The sequence below is a fragment of the Lontra canadensis genome, unplaced genomic scaffold (genome assembly GCF_010015895.1).
Source record: "Lontra canadensis isolate GAN:19392208 unplaced genomic scaffold, GSC_riverotter_1.0 scaffold1, whole genome shotgun sequence".
In the NCBI taxonomy this organism is placed as follows: Eukaryota; Metazoa; Chordata; class Mammalia; order Carnivora; family Mustelidae; genus Lontra; species Lontra canadensis.
The window spans coordinates 68,833,520-68,858,184 of record NW_022630995.1 but is presented as its reverse complement, the minus strand read 5'-3'; the positions used below and the strand labels follow the sequence as shown (position 1 = coordinate 68,858,184).

General features: G+C 37.1%; 1 protein-coding gene across 5 annotated transcripts in view; it reads right to left on the bottom strand.

Annotated features, from left to right (window-relative positions):
• The window catches only part of INPP4B (inositol polyphosphate-4-phosphatase type II B), an 807,880-nt gene that overhangs the window by 21,306 nt on the left and 761,909 nt on the right, over positions 1-24,665 (bottom strand). The window lies entirely within an intron of this gene.

Below are 24,665 nucleotides of genomic sequence, written 5' to 3'. Positions count from 1 at the left end.
TCTGTGGTCTTAATAATTGCTATATTTTTTTTCTACATTCTACATTGGACAAGAAACTATGGAAATCAGAGTATCTGCATACAGAGCCTTAAAGTCTACGTAGGATAGCTCAACATACTCAGAATAATTAGAGAAAGAGATGTAATATTTGCCATAAATGAAAGAAGTTTTCAAATCTAAAGAGTTTTCAGTGTGATCTTAGGCTTAGGGTGACTCTATGTGCCATCATGCCCAGGACAGCTCTGGTTTATGCCTGTTGCCCCAGCAGGACTCAGGTGGATGGAAGGAGGGTTAGAGCATACAGTATTAAAAAGAGTAAAAGAAGAAAGAAGGAAGGATATGTGGTGCTTGCTATATTTCTGTACTGTTACATGTGTGCTGAATAAGCATGTAGTGACATGTATTTACATAGGAGAAAGGTGAGAGGATGAGTGGGAGAAATAGGACATAGTCTGACAAGGAGATGAAATGAAACTACAAGATATATGATTCTACATGATATATTTGGGTTTTAGAAAGATCAGTTTAAAAATACTCTGCGGGGGTGGGGGTGGTGCCTGGTGGCTCAGTCAGTTAAACATCCAACTCTTGATCTCAGCTCAGGTCTTGATTTCAAGGTTGTGAGTTCAAGCCCTGTGTTGGGCTCCACGCTGGGTGTGAAGCCTACTTAAAAAAACATGAAGGAAATTATGCTGAGTGAAATAAGTCAAGCAGAGAGAGCCAATTTTCATATGGTTTCACTTACTTGTGGAGCATAAGGAATAACATGGAGGACATTAGGAGAAGGAAAGGAAAAGTGAATTGGGGGAAATCAGAGGGGGAGATGAACCATGAGAGACTGTGGACTCTGAGAAACAAATTGAGGGTTTTGGAGGGGAGGGGTGTGGGGGTTGGGTGAGCCTGGTGATGGGTATTAAGGAGATCATGGATTGCATGGAGCACTGGGTGTAGTGCATAAACAATGAATTTTGGAACACACACACACACACACACAAATAAAATTAAATTTAAAAAAATGATACTCTGCAGGATGGACTGAAGAAGAAAGACTGGAAACAGAAAAGCTAGTGAAGAGGATATTGAAATAATTAAGGTGTGAGGCAAATAAGACATCATCAGCATGACAGAGAGAACTTGTCAAAGCCGAAGACACCTTGGAGGGAAGAAATGGCAGAGCTCCAGTCAACAGACAAAGAATTAAGACTTGCCTAATTGTTTTTGACTACATTGGCCCCCAACTAGTAGACACTATGGTCATGGACAGTGACAGAAAAATAGAAATTGCCTTAATGCACTTATGAAGCTTTGGAGCTAAATGACAGCAAACTGAAATAATGGTACATGCTACCAAAAAGGTTTTACAGTAGTTTAACAAAAAAAAAAAAAAAAGTCCTGGCAGAAGCGTATCATATGTCACAGAAAAATACAGGCAACCTAAAAACTGTTGTCATATGCAATTTTACTTCAGCAAAAACATATTACAAATACGTGAATTGTGCTAACTCAATTTTGTTGGTTTTATTTAATTTGTCCACTTGTTTTGATTTATAGTCGCATCAGAGCTAAAGGCATAGGGAGCTCCTACCTGGCCTTGTGTTTGGGCATATATAAGTAAAATTATGCTAAAGATAGTTTCTGTCGGAAAGGAAGGTATGTAATAATTATTTCTTCTTAATGAGGTCAATGCAGGATTCAGGCTTGAGAAACACTGTTGGAGACAAATAAGACTGTTATTTACATCACTGGCTTTGACAAGGGGGTAGTTATCCATGACATACAGCCAAACAGTGTAAGTGGTCTGGTGGATGGGAGTCAAGCTGAAGGGACAGGCGGAAAATATGGGATTAAAAAGTAACAGCAACATCAAGAAGTATATATTACAACTGAGGCCACATCAAGAAATATATATTACATATAACAAACTTTGAAGGAAAAACATAAAATGAAGAAAGGAAAGCAATAAAACCCAACCATATAAGCTATGATTGATACTCAAGACTTGGTACAATAGTTGCACTTGGATAAAATATGAATTTTGTGGTTCTGTGGTAGACATTCTATATATTTCTTTCCAGAAAGGTGAATATATCAATAGGCAGGAATTAATTTTATGGCCAAAAATGTAAGTGATAATTGGCAAGATTCATTAAAAGATGAAGTGCCAAGAAATATGGAAGACAATCCAGATGCCAGATCTAATTTCTCCAAACCACAAATCAATTAGCAAAGTTCCATGGGTCATATATCCATGTGACGTGCCATTGATTTAAAGAGCTGAGTTTACAAGTTTTTGTCAGGTGGTGGTCTTGAGCTCTTAAACCATGTGGCTAAAATACTTACTTTTGTTCTCTCTTTTTTTTTTTTTTGAAGATTTTATTTATTAATTTGAGAAAGTGAGAGTCAGAGCCACAGTGGGATGAAAGGTAGAGGGAGAAGCAGACTCCCCACTATGCAAGGAGCCCAAAGTGGGGCTCGATCCCAGGACTCCAGGATCATGACCCTGGCTGAAGGCAGATACTTAACTGACTGAGCCACCCAGGCACCCCGGTTCTTTTCATTCCTTTTTCAAAATAATCGTCAGTAATTCCTTGAAATTAGCTTCTAAGAAGTTGTGTAGGGGATCACAAAGAACTGACTTTGTACAGATAGTTAATCTAGTAGTGACCTAAGAGTCCTACATGCAAGTATGAAGGCAAAATTTATCAGGACACTTACACTTTTGTTTTAGAGGATTGTATCTTACTAGAATGGATTCCATTCTAGTAAATCAGAGATTAGCAGTTATTTTCATTATCTTAAAATACTTATTGAGAATGATAAATGAAAAGTAAATGGTTGATTAAAAACCAAAATACAGATTATTAGCCTATACATTGCTATAATTGTTTTTTAAAAATTCTCAGCAATACCATCATATGTAGTATACAGTAATTCTATATGTCTATATAGCACAGTGTTTATATACTGGAGAGTCATACAATCCTAGATTTGAATCTGGCTTTGCCTCTTGGTACCTATAGCACCTCGACAAACTATAAAATTTGGCTAAACTCTCATTTTGTCTTCTTTCCAATGGGGATCATAACAGTATTGTTACAGATAGGTTGACATGAAAGTTAACTATACATACATAAACAGACATGCACACAAATAGTATATTTAACATACCTTGCTAAATATTAAGTACTCAATAAATGGTAGCTATTATTGGTGTCACACATATTGAAATACATTGGATAAATGACAATGAAGTAATCTACATGATCTCTCCATTAACAGCTAACGAAAAACATACAGTGTAACGCAGAACTATCTTTCATAAAAGTTGTAGTCCACAGTAGTGATTTCAAAGAATATTTAACCATTATTTCTAATAATATTTTGTTCTTAGGATTTATATATACTAACAATGCATGCAAATCCAAACTGGATAGGCTGTTGAACAGTATGATATGTTTTAACCAAAAGATGTTTTACCTGTAGAATATAGCTTTCTTGCTTTTATTATTACACATTTAATGATGCTTATTTCTCTTATGTTTCTATTCCATGCCTAATATAATCATACACAGCACAGAAGAACTGTCACTCAATCTTACAATTCATCTTAGTCTACCTGAAATAATCATTTAATTCTGATGACGTTTTGTTATAATACTTTCAATCAGAAATCATTAATATATACAGAGATTTTTGTTCAAATATTTGTGCCTTGAATAATTATAAATATTCAAACTTTCATAATTGAGATAATGATAATTAGAAAGGTTTGATGCAAACTAAATTATTAAAATGCACAATAATTTCTAAGAGGAAATGAGGTTGCTCTTTTATTATTAAACTAGCTTATTTACTCCCTAAGAATTACTTATTTAAAATTTATTTCTTCAGAAATTGCTATCTGATTACTTAAGTATAATCCATGTTCTTTTCTATGTTAATAAATATAAAGCAGAACAAATTAAAACAAGTACATAGGTTCTTTGTATATTTTTTTCTCTATGCTCCTGTAAACAAGCACATCTTTATAAAATAACATTAATTCCCTGAAAAATTCTACAGTCAGGAATACATTGACTTTCATTAAATATTCTTTTTGAATGCAATGCTCTTATTTTCTCTACTGGCCAAAATTTGCTGTGCGTAAATGACCTGGTTTGCTAAGACAGACTTTCCCATATTGTATTTCCTAAGTATAGATGAACGTGCAGTGTTAACAAAAGTCAATTGTTTTTCCTGACTGAATTTTCAGAAGACTTAAACATATAAAAGGGTGGGGGCTCTTGGGAGCTGAAAAGACACTATTTCTTGGATGTCAGCAGTTGTTCCTCAGGTATTCACTTTATGATTATTCATTGAAATGTACACTTAGGTTTTATTCACTGTTTATTACTGACAATATTAATACTTTAACATTATGTCCTGTAACATCTGTTGTGATATTCTGAGGAGATATGGACTAGAAAAACTTTCTTTTTTCTTGGAACACTTACTTAACATCATAAAGGTAACTAGTATTCAGAGGAACATGAGTTAGGAAATATTGCCCCATAAGAGTTCAGAAAACAAAGTCACAGACTAATTAGAAAACCAAATCACTTACTCAAATTAATATTCACATACCAAAGTCATGATGGCTCACAAAGTTAGGTGGAAAATCATTGCAATCATCTAAGTAATTCTGACAAAAATGTATTATTCTTACATATACGTATTTAGATTAGATATAATTTTATCTTGATTTTTAACCTGGAAAATGTTCCAATTTTCTTTTCACTTGGTATTGGATGAAATCCAGGGCTGTCTTAACGTTCTAAATGTTCTAAACGTTCTAAATTCAAGGCTGTCTAAATGTTCATCGAGAACCTGCCACTAAAGGAAAGCAATGCGATTATTTTGATATTATAAGTAAATATAATTCCACTGCTCTCATTTCTCTGTTTCTTTTTCTTTTTTCTTTTTTGGAATGGCTTTGGTTTAAATAAAGTATGAAATGGCATACTATACTGAAATGACATGTTGTTCTGACTTCCTCGGAATCAATGTTCGAATCTTTCTTGATCAAGAATAGACTATTAGGGCGTCTGGGTGGCTCAGTGGGTTAAAGCCTCTGCCTTCTGCTCAGGTCATGATCCCAGCATCCTGGGATCAAGCCCCGCATCAGGCTCTCTGCTCAGCAGGGAGCCTGCTTCCTCCTCTCTCTGCCTGCCTCTCTGCCTGCTTGTGATCTCTGTCTGTCAAATAAATAAATAAATCTTAAAAAAAAAAAAAAAAAGACTATTAGGAGTGCCTGGGTGGCTCAGTGAGTTTAGCATCTAACTCTTGATTTCGGCTCAGGTCTTGATCTCAGGGTTGTGAGATCAAGCCCCACATTGGACTCCGTGCCAGGCGTGGAGCCTGCTTAAGATTCTCTCTCTCCCTCTGCCCCTCCTCCACCTCTTTCTTTCCCTCTCTAAAAGAAAAAATAAAAAAGATTATATCAGACTCTCATCATCATATTTAAAGTTTTTTCAAGTACTTTATAAAAACAATACTTGATTATAATTTTTATTGTTCTTAAGATATATATTTTAAAAATATGATTTATTAATTTTATTGTGGTAACAAAGCATTGTGTATTCCACTTTGGGAAATGTCTGTAAGTACAAACATTCCCAGGAGACAGGACATGTACAAATAACCTATTTTCCCCATTCTCTAAACACTATATAATCATTTTAGAGCTTCCAAACAAGCATGGGAACTCTACTGATGAGATTAAAACATGGTTTTAGGGAAGAAAATCTCCTTTCAAAGAAAAGTATTAATAAAGGAGATTTCTGGCAAACAGGAACGATACTGTATAAAGAAAAGAGCCTCAGAGGAAGTGGTGGGGAAACAAGTTCTGGGCTTGACAAACTGATAGTGTGTACTGCAACATAACTTTACTGAAATGTTATTTGAGAGATGTGGCTTAGATACCCTCTAAGCCTAAAGTCTAAGCTACCTCAACTTTTTCATCCTTTACTGTAGAATTGTAATTCCTAATTTCTAACTCTTCAACATTCACCATGTAGCAGGCATTGCATTAGATGCTAAAAAGATGAGTAGTATTGTTTCAGCCTTCAGGGCTCAAAGACTAGAGGGAGAGAGGGTATCTAATCAATACCAATACCGAGATCTCACAATGAATGTCAATACAGTAACACTCAAACATAGAGGAACAATGAACCACCATGTAAGAAGTATCATCCAAGGTAGATGTTACAAATATGTGGCCGTTTAATAGGCAGAGGAGATAGAAGGAGGTAGAAGCACAGCAGAGACAGATGGTGTGTGCAAAGGACAATGTCTTCAATGGGGGGATGGTGGGGAGGAAAGGGCTGTAGAGAAAGAGAAGAGGCCAGGGGGGCAATGGTCATGTGACAGACCACTGAAAAGTTCCTAAGCAAGTAGTGAACTGACATCTTTTTTCCTTCCTTCCTTCCTTCTTTCCTTTCTTCCAGATTTTGAGACAGAAAGCATGTGTGTGTGTGTGAGTGTGTATGTGTGCACACATGAGAGAGAGAGAGACAGAGAGAGAGAGAGAGAGACCATACATAAGCAGAGAGATGGAGAGGGATAAGCAGATTCCCAAATCAGGCTGGATCCCAGTACTGCAGGATCATGAGAGGAAGGCAGACACTTAATTGACTGAGACACCCAGGGGCCCCTAGATTTCTGTTTTGAAACATGAATTTTGGCAGCTACTCAGAAGGTGAGCTTCCAGAAGGCAGTAAGGGGAAGGAATCTTGTGAGAAACAGTAATGCTTAATCTCAGGCAGACACAATTGCATGCTGACATTCTGTGTTATTGACAGAAAGGAAATCTGTCCATTTCTAGTGATATTGGTGCCAGTGCTGGTATTTTGTTAGGAAAAATGAGAAATCTTGTCTTGTGTTCTTTGTCCTAATAGCGGACCACCATATCCTCACATAAATAAAAGTTACAATTGTACTTGTAGTCATGGCCCAACTTCTCAAAAAATACTGTAGATAGGCTTGAGCACTTAACTCAGAATTTACTTGAATCCCTCAATTTCTTTTCCAGGAATCATGGAAGAGATCATCCAGCTCTAGAAAATTGTCCAAGGGCAGTGAATTACTAACTGCTAACTTCTCTACCAGACAGCAAGATTGTTGGCAACAAGAATCCAAAATCAGGTCTTTCCAGTGTCGATTTTTACCTCTGACATAGGTTTTAACAACCATTCTCTCATTCCCTTGAGGCTTAATTATTGCTTCTTGAATTCTGGTCTATAAAATGTGTAAGTAGGCGTGATCATTCATTCATGTCCACAGAATATAATTTAGTACTTTAGTAATAGAATACTGAATGATGCCTAGGATAGCCATCTGAATGAAGGTGTCTTCCTAAAATCCTAAATGGTTTTAGGGAGTTATTTGGACACTGGAGACATCTGTCCTTTTTTTTAGAACTAGTTTATAATTCCAGTCAACCTATCACTAAATGTATTTAGTGATATATTATCATGTATCTTTTTTTATGAGAGAGACATATCATCCATCTCTCTCTTCATATATTTCCTTCAGCTAATCTTGCTAACATTTTTATGCATTTTTTTAGAAACTTCTGGTGGAAATGTTCTACAGGTCATTAAGAAAATCCTCTGGTCATGCTATATGTTGTTCTATTATGCTCTGTTATATGTAAATAAAATACACCAAACCTGGCTACTTCTGCATGTACATTATTCAGTATAATAATATGCTAAGCCATACACTTTGTTTTTCATCTGTTTCTGTAGAAGCAAATGCCTTCAGAGTAGTATCAGGAAACACCACTACTGTATATGAACACTTTTTTTATACATGTATGAGATAATCACTGCTGCAAGTTCAAGTTCCTTACAGCATCATTTCAAGCTCCATCTGGGAATTAAACTTAAATTGAGACTGAAATGGGTTTTGTTATCCTTATTGTGCTGCTTAGGGAAGATGGCTCATGATGATAGGGAGAGTGATTGTCTCTGGGGCAGAAAGCACAGAGTTTGGGTTAGTTCACAACATACACGCACAGTAATCTAAAACTCAGATACATCCACAGACAGTTCAGAGAATCGTGGGTTTTTTTTTTTTTTTCCTTTCATTGAGAACTGACTTAGTTGTGAGTGTCTGCTTGCATGGATTAAGGATTTGCCACATTTATTTTTATATTTTCTGATCCATTACTAAAACTAGTGCTGTGATTAGAAGAGGCTAGATAATCACAAACGTTTCCTAAATCATGCTTGAATATATCCACAGTCAGAAAATGGCATCTTTGGGCATGAATTATTTAGGAGATGGAGATAATAATATACTACATAAGGGATGCCATTTTTATTACATCCTATCTGTAAAATGGGAATAGATGAAGGTCTCTAAACCTGTGTTGCCTTATTTAGAACAATCTGTTCTACTGAACTTGAACGAAAACTTCAAAGTCAGCTAATTTTAACCACAGTCATCAGCTAAAGATCGCCTAAGCATTTTATGACATAAGAATGACCAAGTGTGTGTGTATGTGTGTGTGCTTGAGTCCATTCACTAGTTTGAAGCTTCCAGATTTATTTTGCCTCCTTAATTCAAAAAATGTTTCTGTGGATCTACTCTGTGCATTTGTAATTGCAAGTCACAGGAACCATGGGGCTAACGATATTGCATTCATTTTCAATAGCACAGTGCATTGAAATTGGTCTGATGGTTAAAGAGACCACTGGTAATATTGACAATCACGGATTCCTAAGACACACCTAAAAGGGGGTTCAAACTCTGCAAACCTTTTTGTCATATATATCAAAAAACATGACTCTGAGGTACAGATGGACTCTGGACTTTACATTCAGAAGAGGCCATGGTAAATACAACAGTCAACCCCAAATTCATAAAACAAAGCAGGTCTTGTCAAGTAGCAAAGTTATTTTCTATCTTTTCTCTGAATCTTATATATATTCCTTTAAGGCTAGATGATGTAATGCCCATTAAATTCCTTAAAAGAGTACAAAAAGGGAATTATAGAGGTATTTAACCAAAGGGAGACATTATATTCTGGGTCATCAGGATTAGAATTAAAGTGGTCATTTCGAGTCATAAGTGTTATATGTTGTATACATCTAATTTTCTTTTTTTCCCCCAAGATTTAGTTATATATTTTAAAGAGACAGAGTGTGGGGAGTTGGGGCAGAAGGAGAAGAGGAGAGACAGAGAGTAGCAGAGCCCAGAACCCCATGCGGGGCTTGATCTCACCACCCTGAGAACATGACATGAACAGATCGAGAGTCCTGTGCTCAACCAGCTAAGCCACCCAGGGGTCCCCCAATCTAATTTTCTACAGATGTTTCTTTTTTATTCAAAGTTTCATTCCATGCAAAGTCCTGTGAATCCTGTAACAAGAACAACAACAACCACCAAAGCAATTACTAGTTTATGAATTGTTTATGACCTGGAGATGCTTTCTTTTAAATGAGAGAGGCTTAAACTATTAACAGTGCTACCTAAGTAAATTTCGCTTACAAAAGAAAACAAAACAAAAAAAAGCCTACAGAAGATAAACTGTTAAATGGTATCTCCATTTTCCAAAATGCTAGACTTTCAAAGACACTCCTGAATAGGAAATGAGATGCAGTGGTTTATGGCACAGAGACTACATAAAGAGAGCAAGATGCTGGGTACCTGTAAAAATTTACTCTAAGGAAGCGAGTGATGGGAAGATGGAGAAAGTCACCCTCAAGGATTTTTGAGTCCCAGGACAACTTACGCATCAGGCCCCAGAAAGAAGCTATTATTGGATGTTTTGGTCAGTAACGAAGTACCAAAATGATTGGAAGCCACTTAGCCCGGACACACAAACATCTTACAGGGAAATAAACAGCCTCGAGTGCTAAATCAGCAAACCTAAACCTGAGGAGGCTTGGTGACGCTAATATGTCATGTCCGCGGTTTTAACAGGTACACTGATGAAGGCGCCAAGTCCAGTGTCCTCTAGCCTCCTCTGGAAATTTGAGCAATACTAGTGACAAGAGGAAATCAAAGATACAAGTCAACTTTGTGCTGTATTTTGTAATTGAAATACCCTTTTTGTCCTACCCTGGTTACTTGGGAACCCTGAAGGCTCTATGCAGAGAATTTTCTCGCCTCTCACTTGTCAACCACACAAATGATCCAGAGGTGAAAAATACAAGTTTTTCTCTTAAAGTTTATTATGTTCTGTGATGTCAGGGTACCCATATTCTAGACTGACAGGCACCATAGAAACAACTAATTACAGATGGAAGCCTATAAATACATCATCACATAACACACCAACAATTAGGAAATATAGCACATTTCACAGGAACTTTTGTAATGATAAAAATATTCCATTTTATTATGAGGATGTTAAAAACTAGCAATGAGATCTTTCTATCTGCATTATTTTTATCTGTTTGCCTTATTCTAAAATTATAGAAAATTGGAGTGCCTGGGTGGCTCAGTTGGTTAAGCTCCAGACTCTTAATTCTGGGTCAGGTCACGATCTTGGGGTCCTGGGATGGAGCCCTGCTTTGGGCCCCCCACTCAGCGGGGAGTCTGCTTGTCTCTCTCCCTCTGCCCCTGCCCCCATTCACACTCTGTTTCTCTCTAAAATAAAAAAATAAGTCTTCAAAAAATATTTTTAAAAAGTTACAGAAAATTTATCTATAGTCAAATTCTTCATTGGCTGCCACTTACGTCATCTTTATTATTCTTCCTTTCCAATATTGGTTAGTGATCGAAGATGAGAACTAAAGCAAAGTTTCTTTCAAGAAACTCACTGAGTTTATCTATTTCCACTTAAGATTCCAAAAACGTAAACTCTCAGTAGCTATTTCAGAAGTAAAAGACAATTTCACACATGCAATCCCAGCGCTGGACTTGAAATTAAGAGGTCAGTGTGTACTGTCATGAACATTAGCAAAGGCTCCTAAGCCAAACCAGAAATAAATTTACCTGGATATACAGATAATGGAAATTCTTCCCTAGCCACAGGCAAAAAAATGAAGGTGTAAAATTGGGAACTGGTAATATTCCATTACTGATGTTTATGCTATATCAAAATTTGTTTTCTTCTTCCCTTGTGCAGTGTTCATTTTGCTTCTTATTGAACATTTCTAGAATTTCTAGAAATGGTGGTGCCAAAGATTTAATGGAAATTTAAAAATATATGTATTTGTTTCAGTCCATTATTCCTCAAGACTCAGCTTCAGTGCTCCAGGCAAAGTGAGCGTCAGAGGATCATGGCCTCCTGTGAACACTTAGAGTGCTTTCTGGATCTCACCAGATGGCATTCTCCACACGCAGCCCTGCATCTTCTTTATTTGTGTATGCCTTGTCTCTCCTACCAGACTGGAGTTATTTTAGGACAAAGAACATATTTTAGATACCTAATGTGCCTTATGCTAAAGAATCATATGTAAAATACCATTTGAGTCAAGGCCTCTCAAGAGAGCCAACTGTTACTGTTTCTGACCGTGTCCATGACTTGGGCCGTATCCATGCTAGTTACTCAAAAAATAAATGCATTTGATTAAAATTAATTGTGCCTTAGCCCTAGTAAATATCAGAAGGTCACTAGCACAACAGAGATTTAGAGTAATAGTTATTAGCATATGAATTTGATATTTTAATCAGTTTATACTAACTTGAAAATGAGGACTAATTCTGATTTTTGGTCCGACTCAAATAAAAACAAGCCCTGGTTTTCACAAATGATGTTAAAATGAACATCACTATATCACTGGCCTATTATTTCTCAGATTGTGCCTTTGTTCTCTTTTTTTCCTTAGTGAATCTTTGAGGAAGCTATTTTAGATCCAATCTGTTCTTTGTTCCAACAGCATATAATAGAACAAAAGGCTAGGTATTCTGCGGTTCAATATTATGTTTAAAGCACTGCAGAATTCATATATTACTCTTGCTTAACAATCATGATGAAAGGCAAGAAAAGTTTGAGATTGAAAAAAATAAAGTACAAGCCCTAAAATGAAATTCTAATTTATAGAAACCCATTTTTAATATTGCTGAAACAGTTTAATCCCATATTAAAACCAGTGGGATGGGCTCTTGGGCAGAATCAGCTTATGATATTCTGTTGCAAGTTATCTGGTTCTAACACAGCTTTCCTTCAATCTAGCAATAAAGGGTGGAGGTTCATTTGGGTTGAGCAGTAATAGTGTTTATGAGTCTTGAGAGGAGGTCAACTAAAATTGAAACTAATAGGAGAGATTAGGTTTCTGATGGAGTCATGGATTTCTAGCCCAAATATACTGCCTTGCCTGCCTCAGTCTGATGAAACCAGTTACAAAGGGAAAAGTGCAGGCTGGTTTAGAATCACCTAGGAAACCAGTGTGTTTGTGGAGGGCTAAAGGCTTCTAAACTTAGATACTTATAAAAGTCACTTCTCTAGTTTTTCTTAAGGTCATTACTTTCTCAGAGAGTATAACTTGAGGAAGTGATCTTTTAATATTTATTGTCATTATATCCCAATCTTAGCCCCTAGCAAGCCATGCTGAAATTTCTAGAGTAACCAATAGTTTTAAAGTCTCTTGTGGGTAGATTGTGTTCTTTCTCAATTTACCTGTCTTGTAATAATACTGACTTAAGGTCACCTTCTCTCTGTAGTCATAACACTGCCCCACAGTCCCTCTGGGAATTATCTGCTCCCTTATCTAGGTTTCCCAAAAGCAGTTTATATATAATATCATAAAAAATGTAAGCTGTAGTTATTTATTTGTATGTGATTCTCTCCCAATAGGCTTTGAGCTTCTTCAGGACCAGGAACACATCATATTCGTATGTGTATTTTTCCTCCCTCCCTCCTTTCATCCCTCCCTCCCTTCCTTTCTCTCATTCTTTTTCTTTTCTTTTTTCTTTTTAAGAAAGAGAGCACACTTGTGCATGCAGGTCAGTGGGAGAGGTTCAGAGAATGAAGGAGAGAGAGATTCCCAAGCAGGCACCAGACACAGGACTGGATCCCATGGGACTGGATCTCACGACCCCAAGATCATGACTTCAGCCTAAATCAGGAGTGAGAACCTTCACTGACTGAGTCACAAAGCACCCCCATATATGTGATTTCAATATGATGCATGATTCTTGGTAAATTACATGCATTCAAAAATTGCTTCCTTCTTTGATGTAAGAGAATATTCAAAGCCATCTACTTCTTACGGTGAATGAAATATTTTTAAATAAATAATTACTAAAAATAAATTTTTTAATAAAAAAATAATTATGGTCAACCAAAGTCAGTTTATGCAGGCCCCATGTTGGAGACAGAAGAGCACAGTAGGTCATCACCATGCTGTAAATCTGCCTTCTGTGCTGGCACATAGACCTTTGAAGGAGAGATGGCTGTGCCCCAAAGATGACATAATGTAGGGTTACTCAGGGGTCTGATTTCTCCCTTCACTTTCCCATCCCTGTGCTTTGGGCCTTCAGGAGAAAAAAGCAAGTGTGGGGTTAAGTGTAATTGCTCACCAGCATCCTGTTCTCTTTGACCTCATTGCACTGCTTGTACAGTGGGAAACCAAAGTGAACTTTAACCAAGTCCAGATGGTCTCTCTCGCCAATATCCAAACTTATTCAAAACTTTGTTGTCTGGTTTAGTCTAAGAATCAGCCACAGATTGGTTCTAGAGTTGCTCCATGCTATGTACACATGGCTAATATCTGGTTCTTCCATGATTTTCCAATGTAGATAGTTCACCATGCCCAGAGAAAAGTGTCTCATGGAAGATCTTTTTAAAATACTTATTTATTTACTTAGTTATATAATTGTTTATTGCAGGGCTTTGAAACTACCTATTGATTTGGTATCAGAGGCTAAGAGTATGTTCTCTCATAAAATTGAGCCCCACTTCTTAAAGCCCAGAAAATATATAATGGGGTTATTATACTTATTTTCTTAGGGGCAAGGCTGACAAGGATAAAAATATATACATTTATATTTCATTACAAAATATCAATCATCTCAGTAGAGCTGGGAGAAACCTTCCTAGACAGCAGTGTATATGACAAAGGACTACATGTTTCCACTTATTACACAGTGGGACAAAATTCTTTTATAACGGTCACACAATTTATGGATTCAGGAACAAGAAGATTGAACATAGATCAGGAGAAAGAGCCAATGCCCTCAGAAGCACAGATGTGAAGTAAGATGGCCTGATTCTACTTCTTCCTACTTGTGCAGACTTGAGCAAGTCATTTAATCTTTCTGTGGCTGTTTCCTTATTACAGGTTCAATCTACAGGGTTTCAAATAAGGTTTAAGGGAGTTCATGTTTGTAAAGTGCCTAGAAAAATATAGTATGCATTTTATAAGGGAAGAGAAGAGAAAGAAGAAAGGAAAGAAGGAAAGGGAGGAAGGGAGGGAGTAGGGAAATACAGACCTTTGTCTTATTTTACTCTGGGTTCTTCATGTTACATGTAGGACACAAAATGCAATTTTGCTTGTAATTATTTATAAAGGGTATTAAAAACAAAGAATGCTTTGAGAGATGGTGGCAATATAGAAGGGAAGAAGGGGCTGTATCTACTTTGATATTGTAAGGGGATTGAAACGATTAAGCAGAACACAGCAAGGATTTTCAAATACTTGCAGGCTGACATAAGGAAGGAGATACTGATGTACTGTATGTTGATCCGAACAGATGAGTGGATTAACAACTGGAAGTTATTGGGTGACAGATGTCAGCTTAGCTGAAGATAAGTTTTATAAAATGTATAGCCGTCCAACCACAGGATGGACTGATAAGCAAAGAAACAGATTCCCTGCTACTGGGCATGTGCAAGTGAAGGTTAGCTGACAATCTGTCAGGGAGGTTATACAAAGAATCCCTGCCTTAGCTGGCAGGGTCACTAGGTAATCTCCCAGACCCTTTTCAAACACTGCAGCCTTAAAATACCACTAATATGAAAAGTTACAGGTGCACAGAAATGGAAGTAGCTTGAAAACTGATTTTTTTTTTTAGGCGAATGGCATGAAGGCTTGAAAGATAACATTTTATTCTGTACCTAAAGCTTGTAGCCCTTCGCCAACCCACGAAAATAATGAGCAAAGTCATCTGCCTGGCATATTTGGGGGAAGCTGATGTGTCAACTCCCAGGTATTCTTTTTTCTCAGTTTGTCTCATTTTAATGAGATACATGCTGTCAGGTATTTCTTTACTTCGTGTTACATTTATTTTTACTTAATATTAAATTTAGTGGCCCAAAGAGGAGTGTAAGAATAAGCACATCTCTCAAAGTCATAATGACTGGATCATCTGGATGAAGGTGCAATTTATAAACAAGATCAAATTTTTGATCTAAGCAAAAGGAACATAAAAATAATTTATATATATGTATATATATATATATATACCTATATACATATATACTTATATATATATACACACTTATATACATATACATATACTTTATATATTTATGTGTATATGTTGTGTGTGTGTATGTGTATCTACTATCTATGGTTAGGCCTCACAGTAAGTCAAAAAATAACATTAAAAAGATTCATTGCAATTCACTTTTCCATTTCAGTGACTTTATTAGGATCATAAGTCCTACAAGGCTGCAAAATTCATTTTGCTGAAAAAAAAAAGTGTCTTCAGACAATTCTTCAAAGTGGTTTTACACTATTTCCTCAAACACAGATATCTAACCTCGCTCCCGTAATTCCGTAAAAATTCTTGCTGTTGTTCCGAGAGGCATACCTTCTCTCAGTTCAGACACTGCCATCTTCCAGCATGTCTGCTCCTGACCACCAGAGCCAAAGCCAGGTACAGAATCTTCCTTTGAAAATCCCACAAAACCTAGCTAAAGGGTTACTACCAGCTTAAGAACGATATCTAGGTTAAAAAATAGTTACTTTACGAGACATACGTTCATTAACATATAACATGGTGAGGTGCTGGGCCAGAAGATACCAGTTTCTCTTCCAACAGTGATTGAACAGGAAAATCATATTTATAGACTTCTACTCTGACAGAAATGAAAAAAATCAGTGTTAACCACACTTGCTCAGATTTTTCAATAAAATATTTATCTTCTGTCAAAATACTGTATTTTGCCTTTAGCTATCTTGGCATCAACGGTGATAGAAGGCCACGTGTTGGAAATGGGGCAAGAAGTTTCTTTACACATGAACAACACCACTGCTTGAACAGTTGCTCATTATTTATTTATTTATTTGCAGAAACATGGCAAAAAGATCAGATCACCTAGCATTTTCCTTCAAAGAGAAATATACACGGAGGGGGAGTACACACCATGTTCCTTGTGGCAAGTCTCTCTTTTAGCTGCTGGGGAAAATATCAGTCTAGATGTTGTGCAGAAGCAGAAGGCTTGCCCCTGTAAGGGGGAGAGAGCCCTGTCTGCCTGGAAGAACCTCCCCACCCGCCCTGGCCAACGGGGCCTGGCCATGAGAAACAGGAAGAATTTCATAGAAATGAAAGGTGACGCACGCCTTTACCCCATCAAACTCCATATAAATGAGAAAACTTCTTTTTCCCTCCTACCCTCCACACACGTGGTTTCAGATTCTTTCAATATTCTTTCAGTTTTCCTTTTTCTCGATGTGATTGAATTAAACCAAAATTTTGCTTCCATTACGAACCCAACTCCAGGGGGAAATTAGCAGAGTTTAGCAATGTGCAGGCAGCATGTACTAATACTATCTTGACATTTGGCTCGAGAGAAGGATATTCAAAAGGCAGCTTTAACTTTCAAATTAAAATTAAAAAACTTTTAAAGTACACATAAATTGATTTTTTTATTTGCACCTATATGTTGTCATCCCCAAATTCTGAAGATTTTTTAAAATACTTAATATTTCTTCATTTTCTTTTCATTCCCGGCAGCCACACCAAGAGAGTACATCCTTCTTTTGTTCTTCAAGGGGTGTGGGTAAAGGTGGTAAAATAAACATCCACACATTTATGCTAAAACTGTATCAGGCAGACTGCAAAGGAACTTAACTTTTTTTTTACTTGGCAGAAATAGAAATGGAAGACAATTTCTACTTTCCATTGCAGTCTGAAATCATAACCTTAGTAATATGAAGTTTAAATTTCTTTTTTTTTAGATTTTATTTATTTATTTGACAGAGATCACAAGTAGGCAGAGAAGCAGGCAGAGAGAGAGGAGGAAGCAGGCTCCCTGCTGAGCAGAGAGCCCATGCTGGGCTCCATCCCAGGACCCTGGGATCATGACCTGAGCCAAAGGCAGAGGCTTTAACCCACTGAGCCACCCAGGCGCCCCTGAAGTTTAAATTTATAAAAGAACTTTAAGCATTGCATTTGGGGAAGATTATAATTGACGACATGAATACCAAACCATATTATTTGCTAAAAATAGATTTGTTTAATCCCCAAATAAATCACCATTATTTAGAATTAATTTTCAGTTATGTACAGTCTCTCCTGTCTGTTCAGGAATCACACAATTCCCTAGGAACTTTTAACTTATTAACGTGCACAATAAAATTGTATTTATGAAGTCAAACCAAACGGGGGGGAAAGATTAAATTCAGCAAACGTTTGCCAGAGTTTGGGCTTTCCAGAAAATGGCAACAGTGCATTTTCTCACGTGGTCAAGCTGGACCCATGGAGACATCACACAGCTGCCTCTGTTCCTCTGACATTATGACCATGTAATATTTAATCATACCTACCTCACATATAGGCACATGAGGTTTTGTTTTCTTATTGGAAAAATGGTCTTTCTTTCTTTGCGACTAGAGATGGTGGAGTTTTCAATACATGTATCTATTTCAAGAGCAGCTGCTATAAAATCAGTTTGTTCTCACAAAGAGGAAGGCATTTGCCTCTTCTTTTCTGGCAAAAATAATATCTCTTGACAGCTCTACTATGCCTTTTTCTCGCTTCTGTTCCAGTCTTTCCAAGAGAAAAAAAAATCTTTATCACAAAATCAAATAAAACTATCTGTGTTATAAACATTCCATCTCTGAATTCATGTTATAAAATTAAATTATGGAACAGAAACTGAACAAAGGATGATATCTATTGTATTCCTATTTTCCAGAGCAAAAGAGCAGTCAGGGTGATTTGCAAACTCTGAAGCATATAAAAATATAATGCTATTATTTTCTCAAGTAGTTGAGAGGACAGATACCACTTTGAAAACATATAAATTCAGATGTAAGAGACTGAATTTTCCTTTTTGCAGTTTGAAAAAAAACTATAAATCAGTGTTATTCAACTTGATTTGACAATTGCTAAGTATATATTTAGGAAGTCTTTAGCTTAGGATAGAGGGGACGCTTAATGTGGTTTTATTCTTAGGTATTTAAATCCTGCCTTGTTTTAAAAAGAATTGAAGGCAGTTTAAATGGATACATAAAATTCAGTAAGATATCAAGAATGAAAGTGGGAAAGAAACAGTAAAGGCAAGGGTTATATCATAAAAAGAAATTAGGACTGAGGCCATTATATATTTTTTTAAAAGGCCCATTAAAGAATGCTATCTATTTCTAGTAGATGGATCACAGAATTGGCTGTGAGCTTTTTAGGAGTCTCTGCAAAAGGGAAACCATGAAATTAAAACTCACATGCACACACAACCATATCTAGCTACCCCACTCCCACACACAAATGCACACACGTACTCAAGTTGTTCTGAAGAATCATAAACAAGCCTAACATTAATGCTGTAGAAATGAATGCAAAGACTATTTACTCACAGAGAGGGAACTTTACAAGGTAATGAAAAATGCCTGCAACACAGATGAACTTTGAAAACTATGCTAAGTAAAAAGAAGTCATTCACGAAAGATCACATATTCGATGTCTCTATTCATGTGAAATGTCCGGAATAGGCAAAAGTGATGAACATTTTCTAAAGTAAGATTGTGGGTGCCTGGGTGGCTCAGGTGGATAAGTGACTGCCCTCTTCTCAGGTCATGATCCTGGAGTCCGGGACTGAGTCCCACACTGGGCTCCCTGCTCGGCAGGGAGTCTGCTTCTCCCTCTGACCCTCCCCTTCTCATGCTCTCTCTCTCTCAAATAAATAAAATCTTTTAAAAAGAGATTAAAATTAGATTGTGATGATTATTGTTCTACTTTGTGAATATACGAAAATCTATTGAATTGTACATTTGAAATGGGTGAATTTTTTCTTTTTAAACTTCAGATAAACAAGAAGTAAGTTTTTTATATAAATATACCCCATATATTTCATGAGGCATTCTTTTTTTTTTTTTTAATTGACCTAAGTTTCAGGTGTGTAATGTAGTGGTTTGACATCTCTCTATGTTATACTGTGCTCACCAAATGCATGGCTACCTTCTGTCCATATCACACCATTATAATATCATGGACTAGATGCCCTATGCTGTATTTTTTATCCCCATGAGTAACTGATTCTATACCTCTCACTCCACTTCACTATTAAGTGGATGAATTTTATGGTATGATATGGTATGGTAGGTATATGTGAATTTTATCTCAGCAAAACTGTTAAAAATGCATACTATCCTTACACTAGACCAGAGGTTATGAAACCTAAGTACACACCACACTCACCTGGAGAGTGTGTTGAAGCACTGATTGCTGGGCCCCCCTCCTACAGTTTCTGATCCAATAGGACTGGGGTGAGGCCTGAGAATCTGGACAAGTTCTTGGGGGCTGCTGTTACTGTGGGGCTGGGAACCTCTCTTTGAGGATCAGTGCATAGACCCTATGAATAACGGCAAAGGCTGTTTCTTTTGCTTTCCTCAGTATGGTTCAAGGAATCACACCAATGCACAGTTTAGTACAAACAGGTTGATGAGACGCCATTATGACAAAGAAGGTGGTAGCAATAAGCATAGTTCCTCTGACAATGCCACAGCCCAAGCAACAGTTACTTTTTACTGATCCTTACTGTGTAACTACATTACTATGTACTCTGTTATGTGCTTTGATGATCATTTAATGTAATCCTCACAAGAGCCCTATGAGATGAAGATGCTGGGGAAATCAACACTGTCATAGTTAAACTTTATCAAGCACTTACCTGATATTCCTGTTACCAGTTTCTTCATATACACTGTTTCACTTTACGCATAACCCAAAAGTTCCTAGCATTTCCTTCTCACTGCCAAGAAGTGGAGAACCAGGCCATCTATGCCCAAAGTCCTTCCTCTTAACTACTGAACTACACTCACCACTCTTCACCAAGCTGGCTTAATTCTTAGATTTTAAAGAATGCACAGCAACGTGTCTGCCAAAACAATGCTATGATACTTGAGAAATATCACATGTGCTTTTTTTTCTACTATAATAAACTACCAATTTTCCAAATAACATGCTTTATAAATTACCCTCTTGATCCCTGTAATGATGTAATTCACACTCATCTGAATCCTGATAGACTCAATGAGTGGGAGAGAATGGGGTGTAATTCCACACAATATATTTTTGCTCATAGGACTTGAGGCAATTAGCCTTGGGCATAAATCCATTACGCCGGACATTTGAACTTTTCTGTCATCTGTGATCTTCTGATCAGGAGAAAAGTTTGCAGCATTTTGACTGCTATTCCATAAACCTACTGACTCCTAATTTAGTTTTTTATTAGAGAGTGGCCAATGAAGACCTTCAGTTTGTTCTCCTGGGCTAAAGACTGGAGCATTATAAGAAAAATTAAGGTTAGAAGGAGGGTTGAAACCTTTCTATGACAGTGTTTACTCAAGTAGACTAAACACACTGATGAAGGCACATACTTTTACACAGTACACTGACGATACATCGATTTTAGCAGTTTTGGATTTATTCTCATGGGTGTTAGGACAAACATAACAGGCATATCAAGTCCATGAATTCATGAATATCATTCCTTAGGACAAGGTTGAAGATACTGATTATTCAAGTGACACTTGTGGGAAAAAATTATTAGATGCTTTAGTGATTCACTGAGATTTGGGAAGCATTAGTATATGGGCACAAAACGCCCTAACAAATTTGTCAACTTTAAAAGCAAGCAAGGTGTGAGATAGAACTGTGATATTTGTTTCAGATCCACGTGTGTAATCCTGAGTTATTCCTCTCTTGGAAGGGGGTGTGTGGGTTGAGCAGTATGTGATGACACCCACTCACTTCCTCTATTCTTGCATATCAAGTTTCCAGGAGCAGAAACAGACTTTCTAGATTTTGGCCTGTCGGAATGATGTGGTTTCCACATATCATTCAGGTCTGAACCACCTGCATCCCTGGCTTTTTAAAGACAGCAAGCCCTTCCTAGGACTAGTCTCTGCCATACCTCATTTTTCAAGTGCAAAAGCATCAATCACCTTCCTTTTTGCCTCTGTATGTGTGTGTGTGTGTGTGTGTGTGTGTGTACACACGTCTCAGCTGCAAGTCTCCATCCCTTGTCCAAATTAGAGCACTAAAATTTCGCATATTATGTCACAGGCTCCTGTCAAAACACTCCATTTCTCTGTCCAAACTGAAGAGACCCTTCTGGCCTACTCCACTGTGCTTTTATTTTTTTGGAAAATAAAAGTAAACAAAATGAATGAAAAATACTTTTAAAACTATCATTCCTGAAGCTCTCTTATCTACAACTTGACTTAAATACAATAAATCAGTATATAGGCTAGAACCCTTTCTTAACTAGAATTATATGCAAACCTCCAATACATGAAACATGTAATAATAAAGATGAGATGCTAGAAGTGGAAACACAGATGGCCAATCAAAGAGGTTCAATATCACTTATCATCAGGAAAATACAAATTAAGCCTAGATACCACTTTTCATCCATCAGATTGGTAAAAACCTGTATAGTGCATATTTGGGCATGTGGAAAATGGGAACACAGGTGCATGGGTTGAGGGATATAAATAGTATAGCTATTTTGAAGAGCAATCTGGTAACATCTAGTAGAAATGAAAATATAAATACCTTACCAACCATTTCACTTTTATGTTTGTTATACTGGAGAAATTCTCATACTTGTATTCATGGATATACTCATATGAGTATGGCTACTGCAGTGTTGTTTGTAATAGCAAAACATCAGAGACAACCTAAAATTCAATAGGGGAATAGACAAATTGTGGTCTAGTCATATGAGGGAATACTACATTAGAGGAGATGACTAGAACTATGTATGAATGTAGATCTTAAAAAAAAAATAAGCAAACATGATACCTGCCAAAGACAATGAGTTGTTGGTCTACATAAATACAAACACTCAACAAATGTAATGAATTCACAAATAGGACCCTTAGCTCACCCACTTAGATATTTCTAGTTAAGAACTCTTAATTCCTCCTTGCTGCTTCCCTAAATCATATTCATCCTCAAGATACAGCTCAAATCCTACCTCCCCCAGGAGCAGCCCTGCGCACAGTGATTCCTTTCCCCTTCTGATCCACTCTGGTAATAGAAGTTTTAGGCATGTGGTCTCTCCTATCTCATAACTATTCTTGTGGGCATTAACAGGGGTTCCTCATATAGATTGTTTTACATAATGCTTTATGCATAGCAAGAATTCATTGATTACTAGTTCCTATTCTTATTACAAATGTATTTTGCCCTTTGTTTAACACGGCACTGAGCCGTAGAAGATACTCAATAAATGTTTACTTTTGGCTCTGAATAGGATGATGACATACTCCTGTTCCTGATATATTTGGCCATCTCCTGAGGTGCAGTCCTTGGCTTGTTATTTACTGGATATCCTAACTCACTAGTGAAGTCTGTGGGTGTTTGAGGTTGGACACGTGCATGTTCTACTCCCTGAATGCTAAGGCACTGCTGTCCAGGACGGCATATGATCACTAACCCTCTTGTCCAGGCTTGGATACTCCTAGATTCTCCTGTTACCACTGGCAAGCTTCTCGAAAGGTATCCAAACCATCTAGCCCATAGTCACGGAGAGAGAGTTTAAGCCATTTAGAAACCAAGTATTACTCTTCGGGCTTTTTTCCTAAGACCCTAAAGACCAGGGACACTTCTCAACTTCAGGAGTATCAGAGGAGGCATGGAGGAGAAACACGGGCCAAGAAAGAATAGGCTGGGCAGGTGGTGATGGGACAAGCATGGGGAGCAAGCAGACTGCCTGATACCACTGGGCACAGCGACTTTCAGTTAGTAATCTCATTTAACACAACCACCACAGAACAGAGAGATCATTACCCCCATGTTACAGATGAGGAAACTAAGGCCTGGAGATTAATTTGTCCAAAGATGTATGGACAATGAGTGTAAAAATCAGGACTCAACCCCAGATCTTCCTGACAAAAAACTCATGTTTGTGGCAGAAGTTAAATCTAGTTCAATTAAATTCATTTATATTTGTTTCCATTAAACTATACACACACACACACACACACACACAAACACACATATATGTATATATATATTCCTAACTGATAAAATGTTCTGCTTTATAAATAAGTGACCCTTAACCTTATATAGGTTATATTTATATATAACTTATAAAAATAAGTTATATATTTTTTTATATTTTATATTTCTAGGCCCTCAGGTGATAATTTCAAGAATTGAAAGAAGTGCCTTGTTTGGGAAGGTATGTGCAAGGCAGGTGCTCAGATGACAAGCACAGGGTCTCATGCCACTACTAGTAGAAAATAAATATTCTACACAAAACAAATTAGGAAGAACTAGACCTCCAAATCACAACTCAGAATCAAAATAATATGACGCACAATAAGCGTATAAAGAAGATTACCTAAAATCGGCACATATGTTTTATTCAGGAAGTTGAAAGTTTTTCTGTAGGTCATTCTTTGCTTTCTCCAACAAGTTCACCCTTTGGTGGTTCATCTGTGGATATCTTGTTAAAAGATACCTGATTTTTTAAAAAGTGTATTCTTTGCCACTATCTTTTACCTTATTGGTAAACTGAAGCCAAAACATCCTAATGGGGTCAGTGTTCACATGACTATTAGCAACCCTACGAGGAAGGTGACTCCGCCTGGGCTTGTTGCTGTTATTCGTCACAGATATGGACTGAAGGGATGCTGCAAGTACACTACTGAAGTTCTCCAGGGAAGAGAGAACACTTGGTGCTAATGGAAAAACTGTTCCCGCTTATGCTGGTCTATATAAACACAGCCCTTTAGGGTAGTCAGGGCATCACTGAATGCTTCAGTTACCTCTGCCTACAATGCTTATTATTCACTTCAATTTTTGAAATAGCAGAGAATATGAAATAATGGCAACTTTTCTCCAGACCGCACAATCCAACAAAAATAAAGGAAAACAAGATGAAGTGAAAACAAGACCAAGGAAAGAAGAAGTAATGTTTTCTATTTTAACACGAATGAACTACAGGACTCTAAAGTAAAGTCCACAAAGAAGTAAGCCATGCGGGGCGCCAGGGTGGCTCAGTGGGTTAAAGCCTCTGCCTTCAGCTCAGGTCGTGATCCCAGGGTCCTGGGATCAAGCCCTGCGTCAGGAGCTCTGCTCAGCAGGGTGCCTGTTTCCTTTCCTCTCTCTCTGCCTGCCTCTCTGCCTGCTTGTGATCTCTGTCTGTCAGAGGGTCTCCTGCCATTCAGTCCCCAAATAAATAAATAAATAAATAACATCTTAAAAAAAAAAAAAAAAGGAAGTAAGCCATGAGAATAAAAACCTTTACTGATACCAATTGGTTAAGGGTC